Source organism: Hippopotamus amphibius, chromosome 11 (assembly GCF_030028045.1).
Source record: "Hippopotamus amphibius kiboko isolate mHipAmp2 chromosome 11, mHipAmp2.hap2, whole genome shotgun sequence".
In the NCBI taxonomy this organism is placed as follows: Eukaryota; Metazoa; Chordata; class Mammalia; order Artiodactyla; family Hippopotamidae; genus Hippopotamus; species Hippopotamus amphibius.
Window position 1 is genome coordinate 10,888,047 of NC_080196.1, and position 16,499 is coordinate 10,904,545.

Here is a 16,499-nt window from a genome sequence, read left to right on the forward strand (position 1 = left end):
GAAGTCTGAACAGAGAGCATCTCGGAGTCAGAAATGGTTCACCCGTGGACAGAAGCGATGGCTCCCTGAAAAGGCTTCTACATATTTGTGAACAAATCAACAACGTGGACGGATGCCAAGCAGCAAGCTCGCTCTTTCACTGTTGAGCTGTTCAAGCATTTTAATACTTCAGTTATGTGGGGCCGTACCTGCGCTCCCGTGTGGAGCCCCCCACGTTTTGCACTCTAGGTAGGAGATGGCCCGGCTTACAGGCAGGGAAACAAGGCAAGTGTTTCCCTCCACTTCGGAACAGAGAATCCTTAAACCTGCTCCTAAATGTCCTGAGGGGCAGGGGAGGGAGTTGTGGAGGATTATTCAGGATGATGAGGAGGCCACGTGAAGAGAAATCAAACACACACCTTGTTAAGTGATTCTAGAAGACCCCTATTTCACAGCAGACATTTCTTTCAGTAGCAAAGCCTTCCACAATTTAGGAGGCAGCTGGGGGATAATATTTACCCTTGAAAACTGAAATATACAGATGTAAAGGAGACAGGCAAGCAGGCAACGTGCAAATTGGCTGAAATATTGTGATTCAGAAATAAAACTCAATTTTGTTTGCTAGAGTGATTCTTTTGCTCTGTATTTTTTAAAAATATGTAGTATCTTATAGTAAAATGACTTTCCTTCTGATTTTTTTCATAGCTGAGACTCTATGAATAAGACATAGATAATCATCCTAAACCAGCTCTTATCTTTGGTTCCCTGCTATTATCTTTGAAAAAAAGAATTATGTCCTGGAAGAGGGTTTCTAAGAAAATTGGCAAGGATCCACCCGCTGTCCAAAGAAAGTTGAAAGCACAACAGCAAAATTTTCTAGAAAGCTATGCTTTGGTGACTCTGCCCAGTAAAGAACTTTTTCTGCCTAAGTGACAGTTACAAAACACTCTGTTACAGATTCCAAACTTGGCTCTAAAAAATGACTCCCGTTAAGTCTTGAGTGTAATATTTTGACAAATAAGAATAATTGTTATAATATCCTCAGTACTACAAAGGAGAATACCTCCATGCACCTGCTTATACAGCTGAGAAATATTATGAAGGGGGTGGACCTGGCTGACTCCCAGTTTCTCCCAGCTTACACTTTAGCTAAAAGAAGATAATTTATGCTGACCTTCTCTAGTTCTTAAAGATCAGGGTGACCCCAGCCAGATATTGGGTTCCATTATGCAAGTGAGTCTGCATAAAAATTTGTTCTAATCCATTTCTCCTTCCTAATTCAGTCCACCAGAAAAAGCAAGAAATTCCATCCTTCAAAGAGCAGAGAGAAATGCAGGTGGTGAGTCATGTCTACAGCTCTTATTTAGGAAAATGTCAGCTTGACGTACTGCTCATCAGCCTAGGGTGACCAACCCACGGGGTCCTGCTGCCCCAGACTGTCCGCCGTGTGCCTCCACCTCCCACTCCTGCCCCAGGTCAGGAGTTCCGAATCGCAGATTCACCAGTGTGGCTGCCAACTCTTGGACCGCACTGCCCCAGGCAAGATGTGGGCAAAGTAAGACTAAAGTGCAAGAGGGTCAATTGGTCAGTCCATTTTTACCTTATGTAGCAGGATAAATGGAGGCCTTCAGAACGATAGGTCCATGCCCTGGACCCTGGGAATGGGAACTTATTTGGGGAAAGGGTCTTTGCAGATGAGATTAAGTTAGGAAGCTGTAGGCAAGATCATCCAGGATTGTCTGAGTGGGTCCTAAATCCAAGGACAAGTGTCATTCTAAGAGACACAGAGAGGAGAGACACACGGAGAAGAAGAGAAGGCCATGGGAAGATGGAGATAGAGACTGGAATGATGCAGCTACAGCCAAGGAATGCCTGAGGCCACCAGAAGCTGGAAGAGACAAGGCAGGATTCTCCCTTAGGACCTGGATTTTGGACTTTGGGCCTCTAGAGCTGTGAGAGAACACATTTCTGTTGTTGAAAGCCACCCAAGATTGTGGTGATGTGTTACAGCAGTGGGAAACTCATACACCTTACTTCACTTTCAAGGACAAATGACATTCTCATGATCCAGAAGGCCAAGCCACACTTTCATCAAACTCACAGGTTTGAAATTTGAAACCTCACACATTTCTTTCATTTTATACTTGGTCATATCTCTCAGACTAATCGAGTCAGTTAGTCAATTGACAAATCTACTAATTTGTTGTCGCAAGAAAAAGACAATTGAACTAGAAAATATTGCTAGACATATTGTTTCAGATTTTCACTGGAATACATTATAAACATACATGTGATACATCTTTGAGGTTATCTGTCCTCAACAATTTAATCTTCTTTCTCTGAAAATCACACCCCACATCCACAGACTTGAGCTCCAAGACATGTTGGAATCGCATGACTCCTCTCCACCCTCCAGTAGACTGGTTATAAGTGACTGGAGCAGGGATGGACCTTGACCCCAGCTAGACCAATCACAATGTCTCTCCTGGGAATTCGAAACTGAGATGAAGATCACTAGGCTAACTGGGCTGGTTGGGTGCTAGAGGAGAAATAAACTCAACAGCTACCAGGAGGCCGTCTTCCTGCGTTTTTACAGATGGAGAAGGTCAGTCTGGAGAGAGAAAAACGGGACGGATGCCAGAGGAAAACAAAGATCAGAGATTCAAACAGGGTCCTCTCTGGGTTCCTCCTGACTCCCCAAGACCTCATGATATTCTCTCAAGGAGACCCACAGCCCTTGGATTCTGTGCAACATTCCAACCTCCTCCCTATACCTTCTTTTTTGTTTAAACCAGTTCAAGCTGATTTCTGTTGTTGGTTTCCAGGAGAAACTTGGTTACGATGGAAATAAGCACCAACAAACAAAATTAAAAGATAAAGATTTACATTTCACAACAGATCCTTGTAGACATCTAGCTAGCTATAGATACCTATATATATTTATCTATATACAACACGTACAACATTCCTTAACCAGACACAAAGTACTTTTGGATCTAAAACTTTAAGGAATCCTTAAGCACTGCATCCCTGTCTTAAAGAAACTATTAATTTCATTCCACCCATTACTCATTAAATTAGAATTTAATATGTGTTTATTTCATGCATACTAAAGAGGATTCTGCAGAGTTTTTTGAAAGTCCTTTCTTCCCCTTGAAGAACTTATGATCTAATTAAGAAGATAAAATATACACTGTGACCTAGTGCTCATATTTCACCTTGTCATAATTACTAGTAGTTTTCAACTTTCATAAATCGAAAACTCTCTACCCCGTCCATTCCCATATTTTACTGACTTCTCTCCACCAGTTTTTGTATGCCAAATTCAGATCTTTATAAATCAGCGGAAAAATGAACATTTTGAGCTTAGTGCATAGCAGTGCTGTCAGCCAAGAGTTGAGTTTTGGCAAGTGTTGCCATTTTTATCTGCACAGCAATGTTTCTGCAATTATTTGAAATTTTTATTGCATTTTGCCCCTATGGTTTTATAAAAATAAGTGGGGAAATGGAAAAATGAAAGCACTTAAACATCATTCTCATAAACTTAACATAATCAAGACAAAGCTGGAAATAGGACAGCCCAATGTGGCTAAACACTCACTGGGTTTAAACTGGTGAAGGAAAATAACAAAACTAAGGCGCGTTTATGAAATGCTGTAAATATGTCTTCAGAGTGGATCTGAAAGCAGAGGTATGACTAGAGACTTGATCCTTTTCACAGCCTGTTGGGAATGGAATTCCTTCCTCTCCGATTGTTCGACTTTCACGCATCCCTGTGAGACGGACGTTTTCAGGAAGGCATTGATGATAAAAATAGGAAAATGTCTGTGAACCAACACAGGTCAGTAGGGTCTTGAATTTGACTTCCACTCCTATCTGTTAGAAATTCTAAGAAGGTAAGGAAGGTAAGGAAGGCACTTGTCTTGGGCTAACTCACTCCGCCCTGCCTTTCCCCAGTTCATTTATTATGCCTTCTAGCTATAGTTCACAATTGGAGTCTTAATCTAGCCAGTGGTTCTCAACCAGGGAGGAGACGCGTGCCCCCTAGGAGACATCTGGCGATGTGGGAAGCTAGTTTTGATTGTCTTGGGGGAGGGTGGGGGTGCAGCACTACTGGCAGGTAGTGAGCAGAACTCAGAGATGCTGCAAGGACAGCTCAGGACATCCTGCACAGGACATCCTGCACAGGACAGCTCCTCACCACAGTGATTATCTGGCCCAAAATTTCAAAGAGGGCTGCCGAAGTTGAGAAAAGCACCGGCTCCTCAACTCTGCTCTTAATTTAAGAATTAATGTTTCTATTTTAAACTCCCTGAATTCCAATTAACTACAGGCAGACCTTGGAGATATTACGGATTCGGTTCCAGACCACCACAATAAAGCGAATATCGCAATCAAGCAAGTCACATGCATTTTTTGGCTTCCTGATGCCTATAAAAGTTGTGTTTACACTATACTAGAGTCTATTAAGTATACAATCGCATCACGTCTAACAAAAACAATGTACATACCTTAATTTTAAAGTATTTATTGCTAAAATATACTAACCATCATCTGACAGTGCGGGTTTGTCACAAAAACAAATTGTGTAAAAAACAGTAATATCTACGAAGCACAATAAAGCAGAGTGCAATAAGACAAGATGCCTGTAACCTCTCTGGATGATGGGTTTTCCTCTCTAATTTGTGTGTGAGAAGGGACTACGCACATGTGGCTGGAGGCGGGGTCGAAACAGAACTGAATTAACACCCATCACTTACTGAGCACGCACGACGTGCTGGCCACGCACGATTCTAAGAGCTTTGCACACACGACCACATTCAACCCTCATGAGAGCCCTATGAGGTAGGTCCTCTATGTTCCTCATTTTACAGATGAGACATCCGAGGCTAAGAAAGGTTAAGTGAGATGTTTGAAGTCACAAGAGGTCTTAAGGGCCGAGCCAGGACTGGAATAAAGGGAGCCTGACTCACAAGCCAGACGAACAGGCATGGTAGTTGCGTGACAAGCCAGAAAGGCAGGTGAGTCTCCAAGGCAGCATGGATGGGGAAGAGGGGGGTGGGAGGGGGGCTAGGTAGAGACACATGCGGGGAGACAGGTGGGGCAGAAATAGGTCCACACGCACCCTCACAGTTCTTGGTGCTGACACAGCTGCAGGAGTTGCAGTTCTGAGCCTTCGGACTTGAACTTGGGGCTCATGCTGCAGGCCCGCTGTTTAATGTTCTCAAACCGTGGCTCTTTCATGGCCTGTAGAGAAGAGGCATTTTCCCTCCTGTTCAGATTCGTTACATTCTGTTAACCCAGAACCTGTTTTGCACAAAAGCTGCAAACTGTGAAGATGAGCAGAAAGCATGTGATATCTTTCAATATGCCATATAAGATGCTGACCAGCGAGGTTTGTTTATTAAAATTTTTATGTGGGGTGAAGCCCAGTTGAGCTTATGTCAGCTGGTTTCTGGAGAGGCCCTGTTTTCAAGATCAGGCTGCTGTTTGTCTTCTTTACTGAGCTGACAGAGGACATTCTGGAGCATACATTATGCCAAAAACATCTGTATTACAGAGAGTCAACAATGAAGGGTAACAGCTCCAAGTGGGGTTGGTACTTTGAAAGGCTTTTATGTGTCAATAGATTAAACTGCTATTTTTATCCAAGGAGGAAACGAGAGGAAGTAAACCGGTTTAAAAACAGCAGAAACCAGCCTACTCCTTCTGCTAAGTTATTTTGCACACTCAGGAGGACATAGGGTGGGTTTTTGTTTTGTATTTTTTTTTAAATCAATGTTAAAAAAAAATATATTTGGAGAATCATATCCCAAGTCAGAGTACTCGGGCTGCCTGTTCTCTTTATTTTTCTTCCCCCACTGGGATGCATGCCCCTGGATGAGACACGATACCAAGGGGTTCACCTCTGAGGAAGAACTGGACACTTTATATGCCTTCCTGTTTAAAAACCCTGGAGTGTCACATGCATACCCAGATGTGACAGCAACTAAATCTGGCACCAACACCTTCATCGGGGCAGCAAGAATAATAACAATAACCGATTGCTAAGTGCTTACTCTGGCTACATATTTTTCATTTGTTATTTCATTTCATCTTCACCTCTCTATGAGCTAGGTACTATTCTAATCGTCCGGCTTTTTAAATTAACTTTTGATTAAATATAACATATATACAGAAAATTACACACATTTTAAAATATGAAACTCAGTACATTTCACAAACTGAACACTCCCAAGTAATCACCACCCAGAACAAGACACCCCTAGCCCTCTCCTGCCCCTGCCCAGTCACGCCCCCTCAAGGGTAACCACTAGCCCAACTCCCAAGAATATAAATTAGTTTCACCAGGCTTTGAACTTTATCTAAGTGGCGTTACCCAGTATGCACCCTTTTCTTTCTGGCTTCTTGCCTCCGATGTCATGTTTGTGAGATTCATCTCTATTGTTTTGTGTAGTTGTCTCGCCTAACTGTAATGTGCGTTGTGTGTGGTTGTGAATTTCTCGCCCTCACGGCTGCAGAATATTCCATTATGTGAATATGCCACCGTCTATTTTTTCAGTTTGCTGCTGATGGGTTTTATGTCCATTTTCAAGGTTGCGGTTAAAAGTTGAAGGTTAAGGTTGAAGATTAAGAACAATGAGACTCAAGAGGTTGAAAATAACTTGCCCAAGTTCACGAAGCTAGAAAATGGTGGATCTGGGATTCTAACTCAGGTTGGCCTAACTCCAAGAAGTTAGGTTTGCAGAGATCTTGCTCTGATGGGTGGAAAGTCCTTTCGTTTAACAGCGCAGGAGGACCACTGGAAGAGGATATTTGTGTAACACAACGTGACGGAAAGCCACCCACCTCTATGAAGCTCATTACCTTTAGGCATGTCTCTTTACCTTTGGTTCCTACCTGATACTTTCTCCCTTTTTCATTACTTTGGTTGACTGTTCCAATAGTCCTATTGAGATCGAAAGCATTGTGGGACTTGACAGAGTTGCAGAGACAGGAAACACACCACTGCACCTGAGACCTAGAAAACATGTTGCGTGTAAGTTACATCTTTAGAGAAGCAGCCACAAAAAAGGTAAAGGCCTCGATGTGTCTACCAAAGAGGGAATGGGTCACGTCCAAATTCAGGGTGGAGGCGCACATGTTTGTGGGTCTTCTCTAACCCAGGTGCTGGCTCACTCTCCTTCTCTCTCTAACATTTCTCCTACAAATAGTTTATGATGCCGTTTCCTGGTCACTCCTACGGTGAGCATCAATTTGGCACATCCAGTGAACTGATTCACTGTTAGGGTAATTGTATCCTAATTGGCATTCATACATTCTACATGTTTTTTTAGGAGGGAAGGAAAAGGAAAGAAAGAAAAACAACACTTTTAAGGAATCACATTAACAATGAAGGAAACACGAATGCTTGCTCTCTTTCTAACAGTCTGTCCTCTTCGAATGGAAGGGAATCCAAAGAAGAGGTGCCATCCAGCCCAGGGAAGAGAGAGAGCATCTTAGGGAACTTTTCAGTCCCACACTTTGGATCCTTCTCCAACCTCATAATCAGAAGTGACCATGGCTAGAGACACAGGGAGACCAGCCATAGAACCTACAGGAGCCTCAAGGAAGACTTTCAGCACAGCTTTCACTCACTGCCTCTCAGCCTAGCTCATTGGTGCTTTTCTGCAAACAGGCACAGAATTGACAAGGGTCTGCTAGGTTATGTAGCCAGTTTACAACAAATCATGCGGCCATTGCACAATTATTGTGGGCCAACAAACATTGCTTGTTACAAAGACTGAATCAGCTGAGATATGGGCCAGTTGTTTCATTGATGTAAACACCATTGGGGATTCCAGGTATTATTCTAGAAGAAAACAATCCTGCTTTACAGAGTCTCGAGAATCCTTTCTTCTCTCCTCTCCACTCCCTTGAAGGAAAGAAGCGGCTACTAGCACTGGCCAGCTGTACTGGTTTGCTGTGGCTGCTGCAACAAGCACTACCGACGGGGTGGCCTGAACAACAGAAATGTAACATCTCACAGTTCTGGGGTCTAAAAGTCCAACATGCAGCTGTTGGCAGACTTGCATCCCTCTCAGGGCCGTGGGGAGAGGATGTGGTTCACGCCTCTGTCTTTGCTTTGTACATCTTTACGCTCACACTGCAGTCTCCCTGTGTGCGTGTCTCCGTATCCAAATGTCCCCGTCTTATAAAGACACCAATCATTCTGCAATACGGCTCACCCTACTGAACTCACTTTGACTTGATTTCCTCTGTAAAGATCCTACCTCCAAATAAGGTCACATTCTTAAATACGAAGGGTTAGGTCTTCAACATATGAAATGTAGGGGGCACCCAACTCAACCCATAACACTGACTCCCACAAAGATGTCTTTGTCTCAGTGCACCATCGGTTCAGCCCTCTCCAGCATCTCCAGGGTCCACACTCTGTGTGCTCTGGCCCCAGCCAGATAAGCTTACGGAAAAGAAGGGAGTGAACTTGACATGGCCCCAGCGTTCATTTCTTTGTGGTCTTCTAGTATCTTATCACCACAGGGAATGATGTTCTGTTTGTCAGGGTCTCCTGAGGTCAAAGGAGTCAGGGATGCCCATCTAACTTCTGGTGCAGTCTCCCCCATCCCCTTTCACATGCCTGCTGGTCTCACCGCTGGACCTCTCATCACTTCATGCTGGCTCTTCCTTCCCTCCCTTTGCTGATGCTCCTCTAGCTCCCGTCTCCTCTTTCTCTGCCCTGTGAGCAATCTTTTCAGATTGCACTAATTTCATGTGTTCTGTGACAGGTGCCTCTCACCCACATCATTCGAACAGGCAGCATCTTGTTCTAGTTTGTTTTACATGGTTTGATGAAGGGAGAAGGAAGGACATTTTCTCCTTCCCTCTGCAATGTCTCAGTAGCTCACAAGAGCTGTCACATATGCCGCTTCCAGGTCTCAGTTTCCCGGGGCCATGGAGTCCTCTTCAGGTATCCTACCTTTGAAGCTGCTGCCAGGCAAGCAGAAATTGCACAGCTTGAGTGCACGGATCTTAGACTGATGACTGCAAACATCCAGGAGATTTCACCCGTGGTTAAATGAGAGGAGAGAGAATCAGGACTTGATTGTCACTCTCCTGTATGAAAATAACCACTTTTTAGAGATCGCGTTTTGTCTCCAGTGCTACTTCTCATGACGTCTTCTCTTTTGAGTTGACTTTTAATTTTAAGCAGCTACTTCATCCCCTCAGAATCTCATAAAAATTCCTCCCATTCAATTAGAAAGCAGAATCAAGTTGCTGGAAGTCATCACATGGATAGAAAGGAAGACGTATGCTATTGGGGGTGACTTGTAAAGGGTTCAAAAATATAACATTTGACCTTATTTCTTTAAAAATGTAAAACTTGAGGATTTCTTCTGAGCGTTTTGAAATCTCCATGAATGGATGGGTGGATAGATGTGAATCAATTAGGAGACTTCAAAACCACTGGCAACACCTGGCTTAGTCTTTCCTGGGAAGGAATACCTTTCTAGTGAAAACTGAGGTGCTGAGGGAAGCACACTCATTCAAGACGGAAATCCATTCTTTACAGCACTATCTGCTAGCAGACCTAATTATTATCCCCAACTAACTGACGAAAAACTGAGAGAGACAGAGAACGTATATGCTCACACCTAGCCCCGTGCCTGAAACGTAAATTCTCAGTACATGTTGGGTTAGGCAAATCCTAATCTGTGTTGAAAAGTCAAAGGCAAAGACAGAAAGAAAAGACCAATTTCCCATGCCAGTTAAGTTCAGTTCACTAAATAGGCTGGTTTTTTCACACCAAAATGCAAAAGTGCCTCGCGCCAGTGAGTAGATATGATCAAAAAAGATATGTGTTCAGAATATTCTGACCCCTACGTTTGTAACAATAGTTCCTTTGTGTAGCAACAATTTACCGCATACTTCCTACACGCGGGCAATGAGAATAACATGCAGTCTGATGGGCGAAACAGAGAAGTTAAGGCGGTCGCAGTATAATGTAGAAGAATACGCAGGTAAGTCACTTAACCCAGTTTTGGAGGGGAGAGAAGTGTTGAAAGGAAGTGCTGTCTCAGCTGAGGCCCAAAGGTAGTCAAAGGAATGACAACAATCTGGAAGCAAGATGAAAGTGGCCTGAGCAGCACATTGGTGGTGGAGATGGAGAAAAGCAGTCAGATTAGGGAGATTTTAGGAGAAAGGATCTACCAGACTTGGTAGGACTGTTTCCTTTGTGTCTTCTGGGTCATGGTACTGAAGACAGAAGAGGAACATATGGGAAGGTGATTTATTCTACAAAGTGACTAACAATACACTAATACATCTGCTTTGTGGATCTCTGTTTTCACATGTAGCAGGCTTGTTTATAATTGAGAAATATCAGGTGTGCAGCAGATTTGACTCAACTGAGTGTTTTTATACCAATAAATTTCTTCCACTGTCTCATTCAGGTAGCCTAGCTGCTAGGCTGGATATCTGAATTGAGAGTGAAATTCTTCCACCTCCAGTCCTTTTAAGCAGGAAGCAGAGGCTCCTTTAGTCTACACGCCATGGTATGATGGCATGTTGCGCTCAAGTTGAGCAAACACTGATTTGTTCCGTGGGGATAAGACACCATTTATGCAGCAACTTCTGCAGGTTAGCTACCAGAGATTTTCCAAAATGGATAACGCCCCTGTTCTTGAGCTTACAATGGAAGAGAGAAGACAGAGCGTGGTAAGTGACATAAGAAAGGCGTGGGCAAATTCTTGTGAGAATGACGTGGAGGGCATATGCTTTGAGCCTGGGCTTGGGGAACAGCAAGGAGGGGCTTCTCAGGCAGGAGGTAGCAGGGAGGCTAGACCTGCACACATCGGTAGGAGCCGCCCAGATAGACAGGCACACGTGTGCATTCCAAGGAATCAAAACATCATGAACAAAAAAATTCAAAGTGGGAAAGGGCAGGGAAGGTTGAGGAACAGTGAACAGACCCTGTGATACAGCCAGAGTGCCCAGGGTCATGGAGGAGAGTGAGAAGCAACCAGGAGGAAAGACAGTAGGAAGGGCTGTGAAGGCCAAAGACCAGGGAGCTATGGACACCATGGGGGGGCCACGAGCGCTTGTCAAGCACCTGAGTGAAGTGACCAGCCCTGCTCTCAGGAGCAGCGTGTCCGTGGCAGATTGGAGGTGAGAGAGATGCGTGTCGACGATACCAGCTAACAGACTCTGAAGCAGCCCTACTAAGGTTTGAGGAAGATCTGAACCAAGGCTTTGACAGCATCAATAGAGAAAAGGAGCAAGGCCAAGTAACATTTCTGCAACAGAGTCTAGAAAAGTGGATGACCAACGGGATATCAGCTAGAAAAGAGAAGAGAATCTAGAGTTTCTGTCTTAGTTCATTCGGGCAGCTATAACAAAATACCATACAGGTGGCTTAAAAACAACAGAAATTCATTTCTCATCGTTCGGAGGCCAAGAAGTCCAAGGTCAAGGCGCCAGCAGATTAGGTGTCTGGTGAGAACCTGCTTCCTGGTTCACAGATGTCCATCTTCTCACTATTACCTCGCATGGCAGAAGAGGGGAGGGAGCTCTCTGGCGTCTCTTTTCTAAAGGGACTAATCTCATTCATGAGGGCTCTACCCTCATGACCTAATCACCTCCCAAAGGCCCCACCTCCAAATACTATCACAAAACCATTGTGATTAGGTTTCAACATATAAAGGGGGGGGCCAGGAGACACAAATATTCAGAGTGAGGAATACAGGGGAGGGATGTAGAGTTTTCTAGAATTTGGAGGGTAAGAGTCTCTGAATAACTTCAGGGGAGGTTGGGATAGTGTCAAGTAGGAGAAGAACCAATTGCTGTTTACTCTGTGCTTGGTTTCCTTTTCTGATGGTTTTTGAAAATGTGAATATAAAGGATTTGGGTTATTTTCATGTTCCTTTGGAGGCTAGACAGTTTCCCGAAATTTAGCATTCCCTTCTAGACTGGGCCACATGAGTCTCTGGTTTCTCTGGGTTACACTGGGGCAGAGCTGCTTTTAGAATGAGGTTGAGTCCTTCAACTGTTGGAGGTGTGTGGAGTACCTGACAGTTATCTGCATATAGGAGGTAGGGGATGCTTTTGGAGGAAAGGGGTGAAAAATAGGAGGGTTGATGGCAGGTTGTGCCAGGTTAAAGAAAACACAAGGAAAGAGAAGCAAACACTGGGGGCATCAAAAGAGGAGTCGTGTGTGTAAGGGAAATGGAGTGGGCACAGGGTCAACAGAGGTCAAGAGAGAAGGCATTTGGGAAAGAGTACTAGAACCTCTGGTTGGGAACCACAGAAGCCTGAAATCATCACTTTCTATTGTGCCCAAAATGAGACGTAGATGCCTATAGATCTGACCAGCTGGCACCCTCCTCTCTCCCCTGGGAACAGTGCTCTCCTCCTTTGGGGACCCCTCCTCACTCCACCCGTGTGCTTTCAGAGGAGTGACCATGTTGTAACATGATCTCTCCGGCTAAACCACAGCAGACTGGCCCAGGCATGGGTACCTATTCCAAGCTAGGTCAGCAAGGCCCTTTCTTTAGCATTATTCTACAAAGACACCATCATTTCAGTCTTTTTCCAATGGCTAAAGCTGTCATTCAGAGGGTCTCAAGCTTTAGAGTAAATAAGAATGAACTACATGGGGACTTCCTAGGTGGCGCAGTGGTAAAGAATCCGCCTACCAATGCAGGGGACACGGGTTCGAGCCCTGCCCTGGGAAGATTCCACATGCCACAGAGCAACTAAGCCCGTGAGCCACAACTATTAAGACCATGTGCCGCAACTACTGAAGCCCACGTGCCTAGAGCCCGTACTCCACAACAAGAGAAGCCACAGCAATGAGGAGCCTGCGCACCACAATGAAGAGTAGCCCCTGCTCACAGCAACTGGAGAAAGCCCGTGTGCAGCAACGAAGACCCAATGCAGCCAATAAATAAAGTAAATAAATAAATTTTTTTAAAAAATGACCTACATGAGAAGTCTCCTTGAAATTCAGATTCCCAAGCCACTTCCCCAGAGACCCTGACTCAGTGGGCATAGGGTGGTTCACAGGCCCGACGTTGACCCTGCTGTTCTGGGGAGGTGCTGGGAACCGGGCTGTGTGCGGTGTGAAGAGAGGGAAGAGATGAGTCAGTGCTGGGTGTCCTCCAAGCCCTGCCCCCAGCTCCAACCCAATCGCTGGGTCCACATCCAGACTTTATAACAGAGGCCTTCTCTTTGTGGGAACCAGTTCAAACTGCAGTCTCATCACCTGCAACCACAGAGTTCCAACAAGCTCAGAATCTGGAGGCAATCTTCTCCCCGAGTGCTTAAGAGACAGAGGGCTTGTGGACAATCGTCCCTTGAAACACTTGCATGCGCACCCAAAAATATAACGTGCACAACGAGAAAACGCTTTGTGTGCCTGCATGCGTGGTGTGGAAGATAAAAAGTAGGGAAAAACAGGAAGATGATCAAGTATAACTCACTGCTGTTGCCATGTTCATCTGAGGTGTATTTGCTCTCATGGGCTTGAACCTCAGCCCACGAGGACCTACTGCAGTCCCCATCCTGCCTGAGGGGCAGAAATTTGATCTCTGTTAATTCTGCTGCCTCCTTTCCCCTGGGTGGAGCGTTTTCTGTGAAGCAAGATCTTGTAAGAGGGGCTGGCACCGATCCGGGTGCAGGTGCAGAAGGCAGCCATCGGCCCACAGGTTCAAAGAGAACCCGCGCCACTGTCTACCAGGCGCTTTCCCGTCCTCTGTGCGCAGATGAGTACAGGGCAGGGGGGGGTCATCCTGGTCTGGCCCAGGCCACACAGGGCCACGCAAGTCTCTGCAATGTCTGCTGAGGCCAGCGGCCTGGCCTCCCTCTGTGGTCAGCCCCTGGAAGCAGGAGGCAGGGCGCTTCTCCATCTGATCATCACTTACCCACAGTCTTTACTCCTTTCTTATCCCCATGGAAAACCTCACCTAGATTTGGGGGTAATGATGGGTGCAGAGAGCCTACCCCCCTCTCCTGACATTTCTCCCTAAGGGCATAGTCCTTTGAAATGGTGTAAGACAGCAAAAAGTGGGCAGGCCATTTGCTCTCCATTCTACCACATCCTTCCCCTGAGGCAAGGAGCATTAGATGGCCTGGCTGCCTTCGAGGAGGGAGGGGCTGGCCAAGCGAGAATGATAGGCTGGGGAAGGGAGGGGAAGGAACAGAGGTTAACTTTTCAAAACCATTATCTTGGCAGCAGACCCTGGCCAGGCTCCCTGTGCCTGCATGCACGCAGGAAGTGCATATGCATTATTAATTCACCTGGACATTTTTATCCTTTCCAGCTTGTACCCCCGGGTCTCTCCACTCTCTGCCACACCAGTTTCCTCAAGTCCCAAATTTGAGCAGCTGTCATTCCCTCTAAAGCCAAGCTCAGCAGTTTGGAGGAAAGAATATGCCAGTCCCACAAAGGAATGATATACGCCAAAAGGTACTGCATTAGGCTCTTCATTAACCGGAGGGCCAATAAATTTATGAAAATCGTGAATCAGTTAATCCCCTACTTAGAACAATTAATGGCTCGTTAACACGAGGATGGGGCTGACCCTTCTATTCATCTCCACTCACTCCTGAGCACCCACGTGCAAACACGCACTCCAGAGCAGAAAATGGAATTCGCGTTGCCTGTCTACTGTGTGTTACCGTCAGATCTCAGCGACACCCCAAGATGGGATGGACTAAACGCAACCTTCTCTTAATGTTGGAACTTTCACTGAGGGCTCATGCATTTTTTTTTAATTTTAAAAAAACTTTCTGTTGTGAAGACAGTCAAACCTAAGAAAAGCACAATGAACATCAACCACCTTCAACAATTACCAATACATGGCCAGTTTTATTTCCTCTATGCACCCCTTTTCTGGATTATTTTAAAGCAAATCCCAGGCTTCCTATTATTTCATCTATAACTATTCAGTACAGATCACTAAAAGAGAGGGAGTTTTTAACACATATTAATACCATTACCACACCTAAAAAAAAAAAAATGATAATTCCTCAATGTCCTTTAATTTTCTCATGAACCTTACAGTTTTTAAGTTTGTCTAAACTGGGATACAAATATGACGACAGCGTAACTGGTTGATATGCCTCTTACTATAATACTCTTTTAATCTGTAGGTTCTTCCTCTACCACTGCTTATTTCTTACAAATTTTTTGCTGAATAAACTATGTCGTGTGCTCTTAGCATTTGACACAGTCTGGGTTGTGCTGATTTCACTCCTGTAATACTGGTTAGTGTGTGTGTGTGTGTGTGTGTGTGTGTGTGTGTGTGTGTGTGTGTGTGTGTGTGTGTGTGTGTGTGAGATATCTCTGGAAGTTAGACGTAAAGACTTAGTTCAGACCAGTTTGTTTTTCTTCTGGTTTAGTAAGAATTTCACAGGTGGTGGTCTGTGCTTCTACCAGGAGACACATGAAGTTTGGTTGTTTCTCTTTTTGTGATGTTCTCACAGCCACTGGTGATTACTGCCTACAGCAGTGTTTCTCGACCCAGGGGATTTTGTCCTCCCAGAGAACATTTGGCAATGTCTGGAGACATTTTTGGTCATCACAGCTGAGGGAAGAGCTGCTCCTGGAATCTAGTGGGTGCACGCCAGGGATGCTGGTACAATGCACAGTTCAGCCCCCACCACAGAGAATTATCTGCCCCAAATGTCCATAGTCTAAAGCTGAGAAACCCTGGCCTGGATCCATCTGGGGTTACAAATGTTATATTTCTAGTTCCATCATGCTTTTCTTATTTATTAGCACTAATATTGGTATCAACTTCCTTATCAACTATTTGGTTTCCCTGAGTTAGAATTCATAGAGTAAACATAAGCTAATGTTTAATTCCTTCATTTTCCAGTTTTCAAAATAATAAGATAGTTTCCTAGGCTCTCTAAAGGTGACCAATAAGCTTTTTTTCTTATAAGAATCATGTATAAAATTGAGAGTATAAAGGCACTGGGTGTGTTCCAACCACTACAGTGATTATCTTTATTGATGCCTCATGTGTTAATCTTTGGACATCTGGAGTTTATTCAGGTGGGTTTCTGAGTCTGTTTTGGACACACCCTTGTCGTCTTTAAAAGTTTGCTTGCATTTCAGGATGACGAGATCCTCTAGGGTCATCTTATACACAGTACTTACTCTCCTGGACTAGAATCAGCCACTGCTCCAAGGAGCCTTGTTTCCTTTCAGTGGTATTTAGTAATCACCATCTATGCATGTGAAGACATAAATAGTCCTTCTAATATTTTATTTCTCTCTAAGGATGGAATTTTCTGAGCTATATTTTACACATAGAAACATTTATACAGTTGACCCTTGAATAATACAGGGTTTAAGGGCATCCACCCTCTGCGCAGTCAAAAATCCAAGTTTAACTTTACAACTGGCCTTCAGTATCTGTGGTTCCACACGCAAGGATTCCACCAACCCCAGATTACATAGTGCGGTAACAGGTATTTAGTGAAAGAAATCCATATGTCAGTGACCCTCGCAGTTC